Raw genomic sequence first — 21,206 nt, forward strand, 5'->3', positions numbered from 1 at the left:
AAGATGGGGGGGGGGGGGGGGGGGGGGGGGGGGGGGGGGGGGGGGGGGGGGGGGTGGGGGGGGGGGGGGGGGGGGGGGGGGGGGGGGGGGTAGTGGGGGTCGTGTATAATGTATTTGAAATAAAGAGAGCTACTGTAGTTAACTCCCGGTTCCATTATTTTTATTCCCAAAAATATTCTTTTAAGTTTTCGAATTTTGTTGACGAAAAGCAATTAAAAATAGGGTTCAAAATGGATGCTCGTGGAAATGTATATATATATATATATATATATATATATATATATATATATATATATATATATATATATATATATATATATATATATATATATATATATATATATATATATATATATCAAGATCCAGCAGGAAAAATTAAAAGCAGCAGTACAACATATAAAAGAATGAAAAATAGCTTCGAAAATCAAAGGTAAACATAAAAACAAAAAAGTAAAGTACAGAACAATCAAACAGCCTAGTCGAGAAGCAAATGGTCCAATGCCCAGAATTACACTTAAAGGACAACAACAAATGGAAATGGAACTACTAAGCAGTCAATTACATAGTTACGAAGTTGTCAACAATACATTTCGTAAGCCAGTTATCTAGTTTATATTGTCCGTTGCTAATATTAAAAACACTACTTGACTTATATTTTATTATACTAGATTCTATAATGTTTCTTTTAATAAAATTATTCATATGTAAAAAGAGAGCACTCGATGTACTTCCTACACGTACACAATATTTATGTTGATTTAATCTTGATGCCAGTAGTTTGCCACTTTGACCAATATATTTTTTATCACAATCTCTGCACGGAATTTCGTAAATGCAACCCGTTTGTAAATGTGGAGAGTTCCTTATTAAAATTGATCTTACAGACTGAGTGTTACTAAAAATAACGTTAACATTAAAAACTTTAAACATTTTTGGCAAAGAAAGAAACCTGTTGTCAAAAGGTAAAACAAGCAAATTACTAGGGTCAAAAGCCTGTACATGGTCCACGGCATAAAATGTTTTCTTAGCCTTTCTTAAAGCAACATCCACTAAAAATGCCGGATACTTCAATTTAAAAGCAATATCATAAATCTTGGCAATCTCGTCTTCTAAAAATTCAGGACAACAAATTCTTAAAGCTCTTAAAAACATGGAAGAGAATACAGAGAGTTTAACTTTCAAATGGTGATTGGAGTAAAAGTGAATGTAAGAACATACATTTGTAGGTTTCCTAAAAATAAACCGAAAAATTTAAAATCTGTTACCCTGTCTATGCACGCTTACATCTAAAAATGGCAAAATTGAATCTATTTCCTCCTCAAGTGTGAACTTTATAGAGGGAACCAGCGCATTTAACCTAATTAAAAATCGGTTCATATCCTCACACAAAGGCCATACACAAAATATGTCATCGACATACCTAAACCAAAGAACATTCGCAGTTGGAATCAAGCGTTATGCATAACCATTTTGGTGGACATTCATGTAGTCTCTAATAGGATGTGACTGGGAACTGCTGTAAAATATCTCTTGGTACATTGTGATTAAGGATAATAAGAGATTATTGAAGCAACATGATAATTTTTTTCAGGGTTCATAATTTTTTTTTTCTTTTTTACTTACAGAGTACCAGAGAATGTTTTGATACTAGCAGATATTAGGTCGTAATAATGTTAGGTACAAGCAATTTTTTTTTTTTTTTAATTCTGGTATTGATTCTTGGCATTCTTCACAGCATAAAGGTACGCGCCATTGAATTAAACGTTTTACTGGTTTACAATAAAACTAATGCAGTAAGAATTTACAAGTTACATAGATATTACTGATAGGATATAAAGGGATCAGACTATAACTATAATCAAAATTATAGTGACAAGTGAAACTTGCTACTTGATTACAGTCGACTTTTTTCTTATATGTGTGATACAGCAGAGCCCCCAGGTTAGAAAGGACAAAATAGCATTACATCACGACCTGACGTATGGCTAGCACAAACTTAAGAAGGAGCAGGTCATTCGGTGTTTAAGAGAGTTTGCCCATTCACTAAAACATTTCAGAGGAAAAAAACTATTTGAAAGTCAACACAAGCTATTTTTTTTTCTTTTGTTCTTTTTTGAGACGTAAGATCTCAAAGCCTCTTCATCTACCATTCACGGTAGGCGGCAAAATATTTATCCAACCAGTGAATATTAAATTTCTGTCAAAATAAGTCAGGAGTATTACCTATAAGGCACCGATATAATAGATATTACTTGAAAAAGTAACAGATTAGGAAATGCATCTATTGAAGTCAGAAAAAAATAACATGCGAAAGGAGACCTAAAATAAATGGCATGATGCCAACACTATAAATAAAACAATTTCACAGGGAGATATCCATAAAATGTCAGCAGAACTGAAGCCGTTGCCATGTTCTTGAATTGGAGGATTTTAACTAGTCGAAGCAAAAGGATTCTTTCTCTCGTCAATTTATCTGTGCACTCATTTTTTTTTTTTTTTTTTTTTTTTTATCTGCTTGTATTCATTCATATTAAAGCGAAAGACTCCATAACATGGAAGAAACTGTAGGACTTAAAGGTTTCTTTCTAATAGAACTTCCGATATAAACGATCGCGTAAAACAATTTTTTTAATTATATCTAAACTTGTGTTACATTTCCTAACACGCAAAGACATACAACCAGCACACTCATATCCGCATACATACAGATACAAAGTTCAAAGTTTCTCGGAATAAACTTTATTTGACCCTCGTCTAAACTGATTGAATGATTGTTTTCATTAAAATAAACGAAAACAGGACTCTTCACCTTTGCATATCTGATACATTTTAATACTGTTCTATTATCTTTTGTAATGCAATTTAGTCATTTAAGCCATTTTTTTATGGTAGACTATCTCAACCATTGAGGAATAAGGCAGAACTTTATGTTCTGTGTAACTAATAACTTTTTTCAGGTTTTGTCCGGACACGAGAAAAACATCCATTTCCATCCATCATATAAGCTGAATTGACTCCTGCTTTGAAACTTATTACCATGAATATTATCGATATTTAGTTTCACCTTTGAAACACTTATATACGTTGGTGACTAAGAACATGCAAAATTACATTGATGCTAAAATGCAGAAATGTTTCCACGACACAAATTCAGTAGAATGTGATGAGGTTAGGAACATCATTCCAAAATCATATCTCAGATTTTCACCTGAGCTGCGCAGGATATCTTCAAGACGTCGAGATCAAAAGAAGCCATTATGATTCGAGGAAGATTGGGGCCGGCCTCAGAAGTTTCGCCAAAATAGCTGAATATGTTTCATGATTTCTATGAAAAAAGACGCATTTTGAATAATCCTTCGTTTCGGGAAATGTACCTCTATCTATGAATATGATAATATACGATGACTTTTTTAATTTTGTTCTCTATTTTTGCTATAAAAAATTGCTTTGAAAAGTTATTATAGCTATCAACCACAAGTGTTGAAGACAGGAATACTTGTGAAACGTTGCAAAAGTGCAATGGATTCCAATAGTCCCTTTACATAATCTTTTAGAACAACTAAAAATATGATAAAAAAGATAATAACAAAATAAAACATTGATTTCATTTTGGAGTTTCGTACATTAAGTTTTACATGAAATTTCTCCAGAAGCTGTGAGTAAGATGCATAAGAAACTCTACATTCTAAACATAACAATAAATCAAGTTATTTTTCTTATTGTAAAAATATAGTAAAGTTGAATTAGCAAACTTGAGCAAGGACTCCAAACTGTATTAATGATAGAAAAAATGGCTTAAAATGAACTTCTTAGTTGCTCTACTTTCGAAATAAAACACCAAATTGAGGGCTGGTGATATTGAGAGCGATCTTTTTACCTTAGGCATAAAAAAGGATGACAGAAGAAAGAACCGAACCCTCGAAACTTTTGCTAAAATCCACGGACAGTTTGGCTTCAATGTACAGACGTCGGCAAGGATTTTGAACTAATTTCGGGACATATTAAGTTGTTACTTTATCCTGTGATAAATGTTAGCAAAAGCAGACGTTTCCCTTCAATCGAAAGAGTTTTAATTAATAATAATAATAATAATAATAATAAAATAATAATAATAATAATAATAATAATAAAACCAGTGAAGACGAGTGGCTAAAGAGTGCATGGGAAGAAGGACTAATAAAAGTAGACGAAGACCCAAAAATATACAGAGACAGGAGAAAGACAAACAGAACAGAGGACTGGCACAACAAACCAATGCACGGACAATACATGAGACAGACTAAAGAACTAGCCAGCGATGACAATTGGCAATGGCTACAGAGGGGAGAGCTAAAGAAAGAAACTGAAGGAATGATAACAGCGGCACAAGATCAGACCCTAAGAACCAGATATGTTCAAAGAACGATAGACGGAAATAACATCTCTCCCATATGTAGGAAGTGCAATACGAAAAATGAAACCATAAACCACATAGCAAGTGAATGCCCGGCACTTGCACAGAACCAGTACAAAAAGAGGCATGATTCAGTAGCAAAAGCCCTCCACTAGAGCCTGTGCAAGAAACATCAGCTACCTTGCAGTAATAAGTGGTACGAGCACCAACCTGAAGGAGTGATTTAGGAAAACGATCAAGGCGCAAAGATCCTCTAGGGGACTATGGTATCAGAACGGATAGGGTGATACGTGCAAACAGACCAGACGTGAAATTGATTGACAAAGTCAAGAAGAAAGTATCACTCATTGATGTCGCAATACCATGGGACACCAGAGTTGAAGAGAAAGAGAGGGAAAAAATGGATAAGTATCAAGATCTGAAAATAGAAATAAGAAGGATATGGGATATGCCAGTGGAAATCGCACCCATAATCATAAGAGCACCAGGCACGATCCCAAGATCCCTGAAAAGTAATCTAGAAAAACTAGAGGCTGAAGTAGCTCCAGGACTCATGCAGAAGAGTATGATCCTAGAAACGGCACACATAGTAAGAAAAGTGATGGACTCCTAAGGAGGCAGGATGCAACCCGGAACCCCACACTATAAATACCACCCAGTCGAATTGGAGGACTGTGATAGAGCAAAAAAAAAAAAAAAAAAAATAATAATAATAATAATAATAGAGGGGATATAAAACACCAAGAGATGGAGGACACGATCAGGAAAGAATATATGCAGAGACTCAAGGCGATACTCAAGTCAAAACTCAACGCCGGAAATATGATAAAAGCCATAAACACATGGGCAGTGCCAGTAATCAGATACAGCACAGGAATAGTGGAATGGACGGAGGCAGAACTCCGCAGCATAGATCAGAAAACCAGGAAACATATGACAATACACAAAGCACTACACCCAAGAGCAAACACGGACAGACTATACATAACACGAAAGGAAGGAGGGAGAGGACTACTAAGTATAGAGGACTGCGTCAACATCGAGAACAGAGCACTGGGGCAATATATGAAAACCAGTGAAGACGAGTGGCTAAAGAGTGCATGGGAAGAAGGACTAATAAAAGTAGACGAAGACCCAAAAATATACAGAGACAGGAGAAAGACAGACAGAACAGAGGACTGGCACAACAAACCAATGCACGGACAATACATGAGACAGACTAAAGAACTAGCCAGCGATGACACATGGCAATGGCTACAGAGGGGAGAGCGAAAGAAGGAAACTGAAGGAATGATAACAGCGGCACAAGATCAGGCCCTAAGAACCAGATATGTTCAAAGAACGATAGACGGAAATAACATCTCTCCCATATGTAGGAAGTGCAATACGAAAAATGAAACCATAAACCACATAACAAGCGAATGCCCGGCACTTGCACAGAACCAGTACAAAAAGAGGCATGATTCAGTGGCAAAAGCCCTCCACTGGAGCTTTGGCAAGAAACATCAGCTACCTTGCAGTAATAATTGGTACGACCACCAACCTGAGGGAGTGATAGAAAACGATCAGGCAAAGATCCTCTGGGACTATGGTATCAGAACGGATAGGGTGATACGTGCAAACAGACCAGACGTGACGTTGATCGACAAAGTCAAGAAGAAAGTATCACTCATTGATGTCGCAATACTATGGGACACCAGAGTTGAAGAGAAAGAGAGGGAAAAATGGATAAGTATCAAGATCTGAAAATAGAAATAAGAAGGATATGGGATATGCCAGTGGAAATCGTACCCATAATCATAGGAGCACTAGGCCGATCCCCAAGGATCCCTGAAAAGGAACCTAGAAAAACTAGAGGCTGAAGTAGCTCCAGGACTCATGCAGAAGAGTGTGATCCTAGAAACGGCACACATAGTAAGAAAAGTGATGGACTCCTAAGGAGGCAACCCGGAACCCCACACTATAAAAACCACCCAGTCGAATGGGAGGACTGAGATAGTGCAAAAAAAAACAAAAAAAAACAATAATAATAATATATAATACATACAAACTAGATATTGTATGAATTATACTTCTTATATAATTAAAAAAAAGCACAGGTTATGAAGTGTACAGTAACAAACCATTTCTATACATAAGATTAAATATTATATTCTCAGAAGTACCACAATATATGGGCTTTAAATCATAATGCATTATATTCAGTAACGTGAGCAGGAAAGCTGAATTAATGCGTTGCTGGAAGGTATAGCAGAAATAATAACAATTTCATATTAAAATGTGATCACATTTTATATAAATTAATCACGAATTGGTGTCTCATACCGTGAGACATACTCACAGGTATACGTATATATATATATATATATATATATATATATATATATATATATATATATATATATATATATATATATATTATAATAATATATATATATATACATATATATATACATATGTATATATATATATATATATATATATATATATATAATTATATATATATATATAAATATACATTTGTGGAGGAATAAGTATTTCTTCCATGTAAATCCCACCATTGCTTTTTTTTGATATGTTAAAAGCCTCTCAGTATTGGCTACCTCCTGACAAAGATTAAATCAATATTGCCATGAACATTTCAAAGTGGGCATAAGTAAATGTTGACCATCCAAAAGCAGTGAATTTTAAATTCAGGCTTAAAAAATTGAAAGTAATAAGTGAAAACTGTAATATCGCCTCAGTTGAAAATTCCTTGAATCTGCCAATGAAGATTAATATGTAACAAAAAAAAGGGAGTTGGCATTAGAAATATGCCGAACAACATAGATGTTTAGAAATTTAGATTTTGTTTAGGAAAAGATGTTTTTGATGAGGAAGAAGACCTTTTGGGAGCAAACACAGAAACAAAAAAAGATATCGAGGAGGCACTTAATTACATTGAGTGATACATTATAAAAATTTTTATGTGAACTACCCTGAGTTTAGGAAATAAGAATGAATAAATGCCAATGTGTGATACTTGGATAGACTGTCTTAGTAGGGAGGAGTTTGCATGAACTTTCTAGTATTTTTTTTTCCTCAGTTAGTACTCTTGCGCTAGATCTCCTATGCTGTACATGGCATAGCACTAATGGAGAGCAAATATTGTTTTAAAAATCTTTGCTTTGAATTGAAAAAGTCTGATATTGAAGTTCCTGACTGTTATTGGTTTCTTTTGTTAAGATATCAGTATATTTTCGAATATCTTAGTAATTTGATAAAGTATAGGAAACGTCAAAGGCAACAACCATGCAGCACAAAGAAAAACAAAATTAAAGTTGTATCTTGATCTAATATTTTCAAATGGCAAATGTTGCTTAATTTACAATCTTTTGACACTTGAAAGATCACATTTTCAAAAACATTCTCTTCTAAAAAAAATAATAAAAAGACCTACGTTCTTTATGGATCTCACCACCACACTCCCTCAGATGACGTAGGTGCACAGAAGAGGCTTAAAACTTGGGAGCTTTCTGGCTGACCTGTTCTATCTGGACCGTGGTTTTATCCAAGGCAATTTCTTGATGGCGAAGACTTCACATGAGAGGGACAGGATAAGGACGCGGATGTATCTGAGTCTTACATCTGTCTCCGTAAATTGTGCAACAATTTCAAGAGAAAATAATGTTCTCAAGGTATGAGAAATAAATAATGAAAGCAAGAAACGTAGTTTCATTAGGGTGTTTACTACGAAACCAACTCAATATTTGTATGTAAACCATTAACAACACAAGGTTAGGATCATTGTTACTATGAGATTCAGGGCTTCTGTAACACGGTTCTTTGGCAATAACTTTTTATGTATGCATTTCATAGATATAACGCTTATTCAGAATACACATTATGTCTACACATAACTTTTGACTGTATTCTACATTACGTAGGTTGAATAAATTTGGTACTTATAATGTAAAAGTGACTTTTTTTTGAAGACGGGCCAACTCACTCAGAGATAAGGTTTCGAACGCACTCGTTACGTAACTTATGACAACATTTCTTCCCTCTTTCTCGATGGATGATTGGCTATACGTAACGAAGGCTATACCTCTGGCAACAATAACAAAAAATTTAAATACAAGCGAAGCAGTACACCTTTATGAACTCTGCATCCTCTCCACTGATAATTGTCATAATGAACAAACCAACAAAATATGTTAATAAATACAAAAACTCTAACTCCCAAAATAAGTGTCGTAAGAAATTATAATCTACTTTATAGGTCACAATCAGATTGATAAGATGTAGGGAATAGTTGGTAATTTTCAAAGACGTAGTAGACAAGCTTGATTTGATAATGCTGTATCCAAAGTCAAGCAATTTTCATTTATCGCCTATCTACCTATTTACTAAAAAAAAAAAAAAAAAAAAAAAAAAAAAAAATAGGCGGTACCGTATTTTGGCTTTAAACCTTCACCAATAATTATCGTCAGAATGATGACTTCATGAGGCTCCACCCACTTTGGCCTCGTTATAATTCAGGATAACAATGAAGGCTATCATGGACATTGTTGTATTAGAAAATTTAACTTCTGGCTATAAAAACTAATTTCTCGAGTAGTTGTAAGAAGTGCTAAATGATCCTCAGGGATCCCAGCAGTTGGCCTAAACGTTTAATTCATGTTTATTGCTGCTATTACTAATTTTGCGACACTACTGCTACAGTAGTATTACTACGCTAGCACAGAAACCCCACCCACATCTAAGTATCGTTCTGCCATTCATAAAGTCTTTATATCCAACATGGTCGTACAGACTAAAGAAGAAGAAAAAAAATTATATCGGATGATCCGTTGGTCTGCTGGAGATTTTAGCACGTATAAGCTTGTATTTACTTTGGATAAAAATCTCATTTTAACAAAAATAGTTATATAAAGACTGTTTACATACAATCTCTCTCTTTCTCTCTCTCTCTCTCTTGAATGAAATTACAAGTATTATAATCATGTTACGCTAAATACAAATCAGACCATAAACATTGGATTTACGTAAACTAGAAACTGAATAATTAACTATAGTAAGTAATGCCACGGGCTTTCTCTTGACTGCATACTATGGGTTTCAGAGCCGATGGAATAAGGTGAATGGGTTTCTGTCTGGTGGATGGGTGGGACAACATTTCGTAAAACAATGTTTACCTTGCTTACGTAATGAATATTTTTTCGACTTTTGGCTCGCAATCATTGGCCATGGCGTCGGCTTGATCATTTTTACTCTATAAAAATTAAAACTATCGGGTTTAGGTAATTGATAATACTGACAAAATTTGTGTGTAGTTGACATATGTCAACTTTCAGCTACATCCGATGCTTTGATTAGGAGCAAAATCCAAAAAACCGTGTTTCAGAGGCCCTGAATTTCATAGTAGGTAACATCCATTTTTATCAATTAATTTTTTTTTCATCGCCCTTTGTTCCTGAATACCCTACTCAATTTTATTACCGGTACTGACATATTTTGAAAAAGTGCACGCTGTCTCCGAGGACACAACCACGGAGTTATTTTTTTCTGTGTTTTTTTTTTTTTTCTTTGAGATGATTATCATAAAGGTATTTGGATAACAAAACAGACTATCTGCTAAGTTTAAAAGACAAAGCGTTCTATCAGCGAAAGAGACTTAATGAGAAAAAATCAGATCCGATAATAGAAAGAGGTTTGAGAGAGAAATGACGGAAGAAACATGGCAATGTTAAATGAAAAGATAAGCATAAATGAGGAGGAATGAAATCAAAACAGATCTCAGGGAAAGCGAAGAAGACTGAATGTATTGGAGGAATCCTAATCTTCCTTTTTCATTGAAATTAATACAAAGATGAAGAACCCTTTTCTCGCTTCTAATACTTTGTCAACCTCGAAAAACAACGCTCATCTTCAATACAGAAACTAATGGTCTCACAAACTCGAGTAAAAGAAGCTATTTATCTTTGTAAAACCGCTTCATTTGCGCTTTTTCCATTATAGAACAATTTCACTAGGAAATGTGAAGCATTGTCCCGTAAGACTTGAACACATTTAGCGTACAGATGGCTCAGAAAGCCTCTAAATGCAATGGAGCCTCTGACTCAGTATTGAATTAGAGATGTCTATCTCCTCTTAATCAAAGATCACTAAGATTCATTTAAGTAACCTTTGTAGAGAATAAGTTTCAGATCGTTCCAAATACAAAAGACCTTTGGTAAATCCATTCGCCTTCATGTAATGCTTGAATTAAAGTATTACTATTCTTCCGTTTCACAAATACAAAACATGAATTTTGACATTTTTGGTGTACTCCATTTTTTTTTTTTTTTATTGAAATCCCAACAATCCGTATTTAGAGTATGCTTACTTACAAAATAAAAAAGCATGTAGGAAATTTTCAAAACTTTAGATGCTTGCCTTGTCTACACAAAGGTTAATTTATTAGCATCACGTTGAACCGCCAAGTCACAACACGCGATGCATTGCTAGTTTGCATAATAAGATCTTTTGTTTACTATACACTTCCCTTCAAAGCATTGAGCAAATTCTATGCATTCCTCTTATCCTTTCTCCTACAAATCTAAATGATGGGCTCTCTTGAACATCCTATAGGCCTCTGTTCTCTAAAAAAACATCTGAACCATTGCGAAACAATTCGATTCATCTCTTCACATATAGTAATCGTTTTGCCACTTCAAACATCCGAAGAGTTATGAGAATTTTAATTTTTATTGCTAATGATATACTACACAAACAATTCATCTCAGCAAATTCAACCTTTTTCTATACATTGCATTCGCTTCCATAGGGGAGAGTGGATGCAAACATCCACTCTTACATTTCAGGAGGACACTGGTGCTCCGCCACCTGGAAGAGAAAAAGAAAGAGAAGAGGGAAATAAAAATAGAATTAGATGTTCTACAAACACAGACAGACAGCTTCCCCAGGAACCCTCCAGCCAGATATCGATGCTGGTCCATAGCACCAGAGGTATTACCGCAGGGAAGGAAAGGGTTATCTTTAAGAAACTTTTGAGGCTTAATCGCGAAAATTTTAATAAAGATGATAATAATAACAAAAGAATATGAAGCAGACTCTATAAAATGAAAAGCTTATTCACTTCATAATTAGCCATTTTGCCATTGTTAAATTATTCCAGAACATTCTTTCGTCATTCCTTTACCTTTTGATCATTATAATTATCATCATAAAATTTAAATAAAAAGATAATTATTGAAATGAAATAGTGTGAAAGAAGTGAATATTTTCCTGTATCATGCATTTAACATAAAGAATAAAAGAACTATTGTCCAATAAAAAAACATTGTACACTTATTGAATGGAAGTAATGGAAGAAATATTGAAAGGATTCGTGTCCATCACTGCAATGGTAGTTGAAAAGAATACTCGACTGGAATTAAAAAATACATACATACACACGCAAATACTGCCTTATAATAAAAAAAATCCGGTCCTTGAGAAATATAGATAATAAAAAAAAAAATGACATTTGGTGGAGACCTTATAATCCCTTCTTTGGAATTTCCCCGACTTGGTAATGATATCAAAAGTCTGTTTAACGTTAAGGCAGGAACATATTATTGACATCAAGATGGTAAGATAGTCATCACCTTTGATTTACTGAAATGAGAAACTGAAATACATACTCGTGAACATCGAGGGCTCTTTTTCGTTTCGCATTACGTAAGCAAGAAATAGAAAATTTAGCAGACTGAAGTTAACTCGATGCTTATTTGGCTCAATAAGTTTTGCCTAGCAGATATTATTGTTGAACAGCAAATAAACATAACAAGAGAGAGAGAGAGAGAGAGAGAGAGAGAGAGAGAGAGAGAGAGAGAGAGAGAGAGAGAGTTCATTAGCAGATAATAACAGACTGCTTTATTTTTTGGTAATTTGCTGGATTTCATGAGGAGGGAGGCAGGAGATACTGAGATAAATACAAAAGATAAAATATATATGAACATCATTTAAACGAGAAAATATAATTTTCATAGTTTTCCCATAACTCATAGAACTTCATAATTTACCGTTAACACAAAATAAAGTTAATATATTTCGAGAATATACTGAAGCATTCCATGGCAGCGGGAGAATGAGAAAAATGCTGAAGTAAGCAAAACCAAGTATTATCTCATACTTTTAATAGCAAAAAGGTGAGATTTATTTTAGTTGCGTTTCGTTTTTCAAACATTTTAGGTCCTTTAAAAGACAATACAGTTTCCACAATGGCACAATGAAGCAGAAAAGTTGGTAACAAAGGCTATTGCTAAAGGTTTTCGACATTATTTCCGATGTAGGATCAAAATACTGAGTTACTCAAACGAAGTAGGGTGAAATATCTTACCCTTTTACAGTGAAAGTAAGGTAATTACGAATTGATTCGAACGGATTTTATATTAATTCGCCATAAAAGCACTACGTTCTGGGATATCATCGAGTCCTTGAGGTACAATATATTCCTTTCTATATTATTGTGCAAGTGATTTTCTGTTTTGGTCAGGTAGCAACCAGGTCGAGAAGGAATAAAAGTGGCTTTAAAGCGTCATAATGGCTAAGAAATGCAATGGCAATGAAAAGTTTTTTATGGCAATTGTTGGTAAAAATTGTCTTGAGGGTAATGAAGCGAAAGCTCCGTCTATCTACAAACGTTTTGTTCGGTTATCCTGCCTTATATTTGCCAAATGACCATTAATGTACAGCAGGTTGGAATTTCATAGTCAGATTGGCAGCCTCTTGTTGTATCTACTTAGCAAGTTGCAAGTGTCGTTTTAAGAACTATTTAATATTCTTAAATAGTAAATAATTTGTGTAATAGTCATTTTTAAAGGAGCTCGAAAGGAGTTTCACTCCCAAAAAAGAGAGCACACTCGTATAGTTAAGTGTTTATATTTTATATTTGAATGCTGGAGAATACAATGCTTTGGAGGCTCATTCCAATGCCAGTAAAGTAGACTTCATAGATTTTTTTTTTAAATTATAAGGCTCCCCTTACACACACCGACCATTGGCTTCCATTTCGATTGAATTCAGGTAAGACTGAAACCGAAGTCAACCTCATACTGTTTCAATGATTTGCTCCGATCATCTAACAATCTATCTTAATGATGATTTTTATCTGTCGAAGAGATGACGACTTCAGCACTGGGAGGAACTGCTGCAGCTGATCTCACAGACAAAAGAGGCACATCAAAGATAACGGAGAGGAAGTGGTCATAGAAAAGAAATGAGCTAACTCATCATGCACTTCTCAGTATACTAACACTAGTTTCTGACTCATCCTTCTCCTTTCATTTTTTTAGTAGTTAGTAAGCGTTATTCCTCTTTCCTGTCACCGTAATGTTCAGATTTTACTACATTCGCAAGACACGGGTGCTCAATTTATATCCCAATAAAATCACTCAAAAATTCATTAACACTTGAGGTATTTATGTTTGCATGCTCTATTGCTTGCAATGTGGTTGTTGCTAAGCAACTGGAAATACCGATAGCGAAAATCGTCCGATAGCGAAACTCGTCCGATAGCGAAACTCGTCCGATAGCGAAACTCGTCCGATAGCGAAACTCGTCCGATAGCGAAACTCGTCCGATAGCGAAAATCGTCCGATAGCGAAAATCGTCCGATAGCGAAACTCGTCCGATAGCGAAACTCGTCCGATAGCGAAACTCGTCCCGATAGCGAAACTCGTCCGATAGCGAAAATCGTCCGATAGCGAAACTCGTCCGATAGCGAAACTCGTCCGATAGTGAAACTCGTCCGATAGTGAAACTCGTCCGATAGCGAGCCACGCCCACTTTTGTTAGTTCAATTGCTCATCAAAATTTCCGATTTAGCGATAACTTTATCGTTGCAGTTATCGCTATTTGTGTGGGGGATTGGACTTAGGAGTTACTTCGGTAATCTCTTACTTACCAATCTAAAATGCAAAGAAAGTTACACCCTTAGTTTGAATTGCTTTTCACGCTTTTCACTTCGGAACAGATATTTTCTGGTCCACCAATGAAAATGAACTGGCTGTACTCAGGCTTCCTATTTTTTTCTATTTATTAATTTTTTTTCTCTCTGTTGCTCTACTTTTTTTGCTAGAAGGACAGTATTAGCTTTACCAGGTTCATCATTTTTATTTTACATCTATATTTACAATTTCTCTCCTTTTTTTTACACTGTCTATACTATTTTATGCTTTAGACGGTGGAGTAGTTAAAGTGTCTTTTCAAGTCCTTTTATACTTAGTTCCTAAGTTGGATAATTAAATACCAATGTGATTTGAATACAGCGAAGGCAGTTTCAAAAAATAAAAGCAAAATCAAAGGTTCCCGGGAAGGGAGACATTTTAAATGCTATATTTACTTCGTTACTACAGAAAGTTTAATTTAAATATAGAAACCATACTTCTCTCATTATTGTAAGTTAGATATAATGTTAATGTTTGCCTATTCAATTTTGTTTCTATTTGACGAAATATAGTTTTCAACTGAAGTATGAAAAATAATTTATTTGTCGGTAAAAGTACATTTATATGTATTATCACAGAACAAAAATCTAGTGAAATATTAATTCATCTGTCAGCGTCGTATCAGTGGATGTTGGTTCAACGCAACATTATTGTCATATCATGAGAACTGATCCCCAAAGTCCGTTAATGATTAATGTTCACCCGCAAAGTCAGAATAACTCAAATCATGTTAATTATGACGCTCAAATAGTTCCCTTCACAACTGGAGCGAATGACAGGCTTACTGATGCAGAACAAATGAAGTATTAATAACAATAAGAATAATAATAATAATATATATAGTATATATATAATATATATATATATATATATATATATATATATATATATATATATATAGATATATATATATATATATATATATATATATATATATATATATAATATTAACATATAAGCAACTGTCTAATTATTGAAAAACTCCCAGTACAGAGCACTCCAACTATAGTGAACGATTCAAACTTTCTCATTCTGGTCTTCTCCTTCTTCCTAGCTCTTTCGAAATAGGCACTCTTTTGACCAACCAAGCATCCTCCAGTCTTGCTTCATGATTGTCTTTTTACCCTTTTCGAGCTATTTTTTGAGCGATTTACGGAGCTAAAAGAATTCATCTTCGAAATTTCAATCTTTACTTTTTTTTTATACACAATCAGACTTCAACACTACTCTTTAATAGATGAGACTTGGCTCTTCATTTTCTCTATTCATTCCCACATTCACTTTCATTGATATTTCAAAGTCTCTTCCCAGTCTATGCCATACCTGTTAATTTTTCGCCCCTTCTGTGACTTTATTCTCTGGTCATTACAATAATCGTGCCTAGTATATACACAACTAAGTCCTTCCAATCACATTCTTATTTTTTAAATATATATATATTATATATATATAATATATATACTATATATATATATATATATATATATAATATATAGTATATCATATATATATAATATTCGGATACTGTGCACTGTCTCGTTTTTGTACTGTTAATATATAATTTCATTTTTGTTTACGAATCAACTTTTTCTTGCAAGTTTATTCATTTTAACTATATTTTTACTCTTTACTAATTAGTTTTTTTTCTGCCGTGATTCTGTGCATTGCTCTTTATTCTTCTATTTTACATTTTCACATAATCTTATTATTATTGTTATTATTATTATTATTATTATTATTATTATTATTATTATTATTATTATTATTATTATTTTATTGCATTTGAGTGGCTTGAGGAGTCTGGTACCCCATTTTTTATTAGGCAATATCTGTGGCGTCACAACGATGTCATCAAGGCAGCGGCTTCTGACTGGCTGTCCTCTTCGTGGGTGGAGCCTCATCCTTATCGTTGATGGCGGAGGTCCCCTCGAAGGGCGTGCTAATAGGTCGTCCTCAGGGTGAGAGCCTGAGCTTCGATCACCCTCAGGGTTACTAGGGACGCCCTCAGGATGAGAGCTAACGCTTCTATCATCCTCAGGATCCCTCTGGTGCAATGGTTGTTGAGGGGCGTTGTCTACTGCTCTCCTGACGGCAGTGGAGAGGAGGAAGTTCTCCTGTGTGACGTTCATACTAAGCATCTCCCTTCCTATGTACAGCACTTCTAAGATTCGCAAACATCGTAGATCGGATGCTTGGTCGATAACCTTGAAGTTACCGGCGATGTCGCATCAGCGGATTCTTTAATCATGTGCAGTCTTTGCATGATTGAATATCATTCCTTCCTGCTCATGACAGGAGATCCTCTTGGAGACGCGCATTGATGTCATCCCGATGTAAGTTCCGAGGCATCCTCGGATAGGGCACATATATCTGTAGATGATGTTCGTCTTCTTCAAGGGATCCTGCGACGATGCTGGGTTATTCTTTATAATAAGGCTACATGTCTTCTTACTTTTATAGAGTATGATCAAATTGATTTGTTTGGGGAAACGTGGTTCTTGATTATTTCCAGTAGGGCTCACTTGTCTTCTTTATATCGCTGATGGAAGGTTCCCATGTAGGAAAAATTTATTTTCTGCTCGGAGTTCGGGCGGAGTTCCTGTAGGCACCATTTCTCCATACTCTTCCAAAAGACGTTCTGGATGATACGGTTGGTGTGTCCATTTTTCACTTTGACCTGGGCTGCACATTCCATCTCCTTATGGGTTTCTGTGCCTTCTGACGTAGGCGCTGATGGTGGTGTCCATATAACGTTCATGGCATTCACTATCGCCGTTTAGACACATTCCCAGGTTCATAGGCTTCGTGTAAACCCATGTGGGGAACGCAGCCTCCACAGCTGTCTACGGTCTACCGTTGAACATAGCCGTGATGGCCATCTTCCCTTCTTGAACGTCCTGGTTGAACAGAAGGAGGGTGCATTCGTCACAAATATCTATACAAAGCCTACGAACCTGGGAATGTGCCTAAACGACGAGAGAGAATGCCCTGAACGTTATGAGGACCCCACCATTAGCGTCTACTTCAGGAGAGCTCTCTCCCATTGTTCGAAATGGACAGACACCCATAAGGAGATGGAACGTGTAGCCCAGGTCTTAGTAAACAACAGACACAACAACCACAGCATCCAGAACGTCTTTAGGAAGACTGTGGAGAAATGGTACCTCCAGGAACCCAACCCAGACCCCCAGTCCTTACAGGGCCCCCTTGGCTAGTCTTGACTGGTTGTGGTGTTAGTGGATGATGAGGTTTGCTTGGTTGTGAATGCAGAAGCACCACTTTGGTACTTGGACTGCTTAGGAGGGTGCTGCTTGCTAGCTCCCCCTTTAAAATAGTACTTAGATTCTGAGTATCGCTTTTTATAACAGTGGTTACTCACTGGAGGTCTTGATGGGAGTCTGTTCTTCAGCTGAGGTGGTCCTGAAAGAAGTCCGGGTGACACTAAGTGCTGGTGAGACAGTGGAAGACAGGTTATAAGTTTCCCAATTGTCAGCCATTCATCAGTCATCCATGAGGGTTATGGATTACTTGTCATCGAGGTGCAAGGGGACCTTGAGCACACCGGAAGAAATATTCCAGCTTCATCCTGTAAAACAGGTCCTCAAACTCATTGCACATTATGGCTGGCGTCAAGCCAGTGCTGACCAGCTTTGGTTTTGTGGTAGACCCATTCAACACAGGTCTGACCGCTCTCTTTTGGGAAAGCTCTAAACCTATGTCGCTATTTCTCTGTGGTGTTCTCACAGTCCTAAGTTATTGCCATTTGAACTTCTCCATTTCCCTGATAATACTATCCAGCTAGCGGAGGGCAGCCTTGCTTTTACCTTCCATATGCTTGGAGAAAAGTAAGGCCCTTTCTGTCTTAGTGGAAATGTAGTTGTTTGGAAAATGGGTCTCTATCTCCTCTAATCATGCTCATGGTTGTGAAAGTGAGTTTGTGGGAAACAAAGCAACGTGTGGCTCTGTTTATAAACAATCTTGGCTACCATGACTTCAAGAGGACAACCAGCCAACTTATGAACACACGCTCTTTTGTTACTTTACGATACATAAAAAGGTAAAGCACACAACTTTTTTTGTGATGGAATGATTCATAAGTATACATAGACACAGATTGACTTCTTAAAGCAACAATAATAAGTTTATGTTACTTATGAAATTGAAACAAAATTGAGATGGTAGTGAGCGTGCGAGCTGCCCGACACTAGGTAGTCCACGGTGGCAGTAGGCTAATTTTGCAAGTTGATAGTTACCAAACGTGGTATTCCAATTATCCCATGGACTTACAAAATGTCCATTTTCCTATGTGAGAGAAGCTGCAAACACTTGCTCTCATGTCACGTGTAATAACCTAATCTATTTAGACATTCAACATCATTTCATTACTGGCCTGCGAGTTGGACAATGAATTCCCAACTTGGTAACTCGATGTTCTGACTCATCTCAAGGATGTCCCGGGCGGGAATTTTAAAATCACTTGGCTGCTATCCACTTCCAATTCCTCTATTCTTCGCAAATTTTATGCTTAAATAATCATTATTTAACACATTCCCTACCTCATTTCTGTCCAACCTATATTTTCCCTTGTGAGTTATAAATTTACAGTTAATCTATTCTAGTTTCTAGGTTCGATTGTATCCACAGTCCAGTATTAGCTATGTTAATTTTACTGAGTGGATTTTTGGCAAGGTCTGCAACTTTTACATATTTCTCTGATCCTGACAAGGTGAAGGGAATATTGAATTTGAAATCTGGTCCTAGGGGACACTTGCCCAGAATCAAATATGTAATAAAATGCATCACTCAAGATATCCTACCTTCGAGTTACATTTAAACAAAAGGAAAGTCCGTAGTTACATTAAAATACTTTATTTCACACAGTTCCAGCAGCGGAAATAAGACATGACTAGTATGTAGTCCAGCAAGGCAAATTCAATGATAAAATTAAGATTAATTTCACAATTACTGGCTTTCATAAATAAATGGAAAATTTATACTCATTAGTAACGAAAATGAGAGCCAGTGGCTCGTGAATAATATTTTTTTTATATTGCTAACAGTTGTAGAAGCAGGCAGCTTGCTAACAGCATGGCGGAATGGATTGTCTTCTGAGGTAAGTTCTCACAGGTAGGATGGTGCAGAAACACGAAGGGATGTGTATTGTAAAGAAAAAGTCATAATATGCAAAAAAGAAATATATGGCGTATTATCATTAAGCAATTGGACGTCATTCTTTTTAACTGGAAGATTTAGAAAGTATATAATCATGCCTAGATACTGACTGCTGGGACTCCAACAGCAATAAGTATCAAAGAAAAACCACAGATGGAATATTTTATGTTTTGTAGTATGCGTCATGTAAAAATAATGATACTTAAATGCGTGCACTGCGTGAAGGCTAATAGATTTCATGAATATTTTCTTTTTATTATGAACCATCAAAACCTTTTTCCTTATAAAGCTTACTTGATAAATCTGACTGATAATTCTGAAAAACTATTCAAGAATTTTCCTAAATGTTGATAGCCTTTTGAGCCCTCCTTGTGATCTTTGACTAGGAAAGGATAGACTTCTCTCCGATTCAGTTTTGAGTCGAAGGCTCCATTGATTTCTCATGTTTTCTTAGCCATCTGTCCTGCAAAATGCTTTCAGAAAAATCGCTCTTTATTAGGCAAGGCAAAAAGTGAATGGAATGGTTTCGCGAAGATAAATAGCTTCTTTTACTCGAGGTTGGATGCTCATTTGTTTTTATTTTCCAGTACGAATACCTGTCATTTGAAGAAGAGCGCTTTCCTTCGAGGTTGACAAGGTATTAAAAACGGAAAAGGGTTCTTCATCTTTGCAATCATTTCGAAGAAATAGGATGCTTAGTTTTCCTGAAATACTTCAGTTTTCTTCTCTTTCCCTATCTTTTGTATTTACTTCATTCCTCTTCTTTTATACTATTCTTTTCATTTGGCCTTTCTCTGTTTCTTTCATCATTTCTCTCACGAACCTCCTTCAGTTATCTGATCTGATTAGTCCTTACCGTCTCTGAGAGAACACTTCGTCTCAGTCTAACAGAAAGCTTTTGTTTTCCTCAACATATTGCTATGACAATCTTCTTTCAGGAAGCAAATAGAAAAACAGCGTGATTGCCGCTGTCGGGCAGTTAGTCAGGAAGAAAGCGAGGTAAAGAAGACAATTGTTAGAAGTGGTGGAGAGAGAGGAAAATGCAGAGTTAATACACAAATGGAACCCAGAACAAAAATATTCAAGAGACAGTGTATGAAAGGATTGCATTTCGTGATGAATGTAACGATTATTTATATCATCTGTTAAATATGGAGGTATTCCGTATTCAGATTTATTTTTCTTTTTATTTATAAGTAACATGGAATAGCAATCATTTCTACCAGCCTTATTTACCTTGTCATGTTTTTACAGTATCATAGACAAATTTAGTAGTCCGATTTTAAGCAATTTAATTTTTCTTTTGCTAGATCCCGGTTCCATTTTAGAGGACAAAGCGAATAATCATGTTTTAGAAATCTCGTTTTCTTGAATCCTTTTGCAAGGAAATTCTTCACTTCATCTATGACACCATCTGTTCCAGTTCAAACCTTCACCCTACCTGTATTGCGTATCTTTACGGTTGATCTATCACATTCCTTTTACAAATTAGCTTTTTATTTCATCTTCTTTTACCCAATTTCCACCGGAAGGGCAGTTTCCATTTCATGTTCGTTTCCCCAAAAATCCTACAACTGTTTTCTCCCTGATGTTGCAAAGAGGAATTTATCAGCTCCTTTTTCTCTTGCCAGTATATATCTTTCAGTCCTCCCTTTGGCTCCTACAAC

The sequence above is a fragment of the Macrobrachium nipponense genome, chromosome 36 (genome assembly GCF_015104395.2).
Source record: "Macrobrachium nipponense isolate FS-2020 chromosome 36, ASM1510439v2, whole genome shotgun sequence".
Taxonomy (NCBI): Eukaryota; Metazoa; Arthropoda; class Malacostraca; order Decapoda; family Palaemonidae; genus Macrobrachium; species Macrobrachium nipponense.